We start from the raw sequence: 2,829 nt of genomic DNA, 5'->3' as shown, positions 1-2,829 counted from the left end.
CCAAATTCTCACCAAAACTTAATCTAATCATGCTAAATTCATCCTATAGAATCATACTCTTAATAATATTGAAAATTAGTCTCACCCTTACCTGGATTTAAGCTTCCAAAAATTATCCTTTGCGTCAACATAGCAGCCTCATCCTTTTACTTCTTTCTATCTTCAGTTTGCCTCTCTGATTATGTCGAAATCAATTTATGTTTCTTATAACACTAGCGCTGGTGACGTCTATGGGATTCTTCTCTTGAAATCCAAAGGTTAATCAATTAATTCTAAGGGAAGTTTTGTATTCGATTTTCTGGATGTGTACTGTAACACCCATACTAGACGTATCTAGAAAGTCTAGCATGTGCGTTAGTTTAGTACTGGATACATTAAAAATTTACAACAATACAGCTACGAATGAATATAAATACAATCAAATGTGTTCGTACATAATAATACAACTCAACTTTTCTAAAGTATAATGAATGCATCCTTGCATAACCATCTCATCCTGCAGCGGGTACGAACGAACACTTGACGCATCATCCATTCGGCTACTAGCTTGCTAATCCAACCTGTTTATCTGAAACAAAAAAGGATTGGGATGAGACATAATGTCTCAGTGAGTTCCCCTAAATCCTAGGCTATAGGTAACCTCAGGGGAAACCTACGGTCACCACGTGTCTAGAATACAACCTGTCGGTTGATTATACGTGTGTGGGGACTTGCATACTTAGACGGTGTGCATACTACGGCCGTCTTAGTCTTATCTCACTTGTTATAGGCTTCACATCCTATACGTGTCATGGCGGTCGAGGGGAAACTAAAACCGCAATGCCAAGAATACGCTCTACGTATCGAGGCCTAAGCATACTATAATCATGACACAATTCTAAACCGGACGATTAGGGGAAACCTAAGATCGTCATCGGTATATCTTTCTCTATTCTTGCTCTATGCATAACTATGTTGTATCTAACAACATATTCTATCTTGCTATCATACTAGTTCTTGACGATCTACGTCTATGTTCTACTATTCTTGACGATCTACGTCAAGGCTCTACTATTCTTGACGATCTACGTCAAGGCTCTACTATTCTTGACGATCTACGTCAAGGCTCTATGACGTAACATAATATATCTAATAATATGCACAGTCAGATTCATTCATAAAGTTAGCGTTTAACAAACAAACATTATCTGAGTTCATTTTACGGAAAGCCCCGAGTGGAGTAACCCCGAGCGCAATCCCTATCTACCCGATGGAAACCTATCTAAGGTATAACCAACGGCACTCCTGCAGTGACGTGCGGGATCCTTACGGCTAACCCCATTTCACCTAATGGAAACCCCTTGCACCAACCTAATGTGGACACAAGAGACACGACCACTACATCTTTCTTACTAAGTGACATGCGGGTTCCTTACGGCTAACCCCGTTTCACCTAATGGAAACCCCTTGAGCCAACCTAGTGTGGACACAAGAGACATGGCACCTTTACTTTAAAGTCTTGGTCTATAAATGCATGAGTATTAAATCTATGCTAGCTATCTCTTTTACCTCGGATGCCTATACGATCCAACTAGAGGTAAACTATATGCTTGCTTAACTTTCTGTGTGAAGAGATATCTAATCAATTCACGTCTTGCCATACTCGTATGGCACTCTAGCTTCTATACGAAGAGAATACTCTATATCACTTCGCATCTAATCAAGCATACTACTCATGCCTAGCATTCTATTCTTTACTAACTATTCTAGTTCTTGACAAGCTATGTCAAGGCTCTATGTTCATGCCCTTATTTGATTCATCACTACCCGAGTAATATCGGCTTACGCTCTTTTGATTCACTCTTGCCATTCTTGTTAAGTTTGCCATGATTTCCTTTTCAAGAATCGTTTGATGTTATGTGCATTGCTTCGATGTTGTTTTGGGGTTATAAAGTTGTAAAACGATGAAAGAAATGTTTCGGAACGCACCACCGACCCACACTGAGCCAACAGCCAAAAAGCATGTTGGCTGGTCCAGAGGGCTGCGCTATTAGCGCCCCTGGAGCGTGGCTTTTCTGGGGAGCTACGCTATTAGCGTAGAATTTCGCTAATAGCGTAGTTCTTCGGGTCTGTGGTACCAAATTTCCAATTTTTGACCCAAAACTCATTCTAATGGTTCCTGCAATGCACCAAAACATCCAGCAACATACATATACATTTCTAAACTTATCTCATGGCAAACTAACAAGTAATCAACAAGAATTTATCAAAAGTACACTAAGGTTCTAAACCCCTCATAAACATAAATCTCTACTTTCTAGCATGAATTTACATAACCAAAGGTAGGTAAACTATCTATGGAACTCACCTAATCAAGTTCCTTGCATCTTTCCAAGCATCTAGCACCAAACCCTAGCTTCCTCTTCATTCTTGATCTTTAGCCCTTTCCTCCAAACCATGCTTTAATCTCTTCCTCCACTTGTTTCTTGCTTGTTAAGCCATGCTTGATCATGTTTTGAAGGAAGATTGGATGACTTAGAGAGGAGAGGGAGGCGCAATTCTTAGAGAGAAGGGGGAGAGAAATGTTTTTCCCAAAACCTAGAGAGAGAAAGTGAAGTGGGAAATGAGGGAAAATGGCCCTTATGGCCTTATATAGTCGCTTGCGACGTTTTACCACTTTGCCCTTCACCTCAGTCGTGTTCACCTGACTCTGATACATAACTCATGCTTGACTGATATTACTCATTAATATCTTTCGTCTTACTTACTTTATTCATCATGATCACTTTCTAATGAATCTTAGTCCTCTGATACATTTAGCAGATGAAATTTCCATTAGCTGATGAGCGG

General features: G+C 39.9%; 1 long non-coding RNA gene across 1 annotated transcript; it reads right to left on the bottom strand.

The window, feature by feature from the left end:
- Nucleotides 1-350: 350 nt before the first annotated feature.
- LOC146956593 (uncharacterized) lies at nt 351-2,499 on the bottom strand. Its single transcript, XR_015016554.1, has 2 exons — nt 2,348-2,499; nt 351-568 (listed from the first exon to the last, which is right to left on the bottom strand). It is a non-coding gene; the product is annotated as an uncharacterized LOC146956593 (long non-coding RNA).
- Nucleotides 2,500-2,829: the final 330 nt, after the last annotated feature.

The sequence above is a fragment of the Medicago sativa genome, chromosome 1, assembly GCF_051527215.1.
Source record: "Medicago sativa cultivar Bolivia chromosome 1, Bolivia_mono, whole genome shotgun sequence".
Lineage (NCBI taxonomy): Eukaryota > Viridiplantae > Streptophyta > Magnoliopsida > Fabales > Fabaceae > Medicago > Medicago sativa.
Note: the sequence above shows the minus strand (reverse complement) of the source record. Positions and strands in the feature narration are given on the sequence as shown.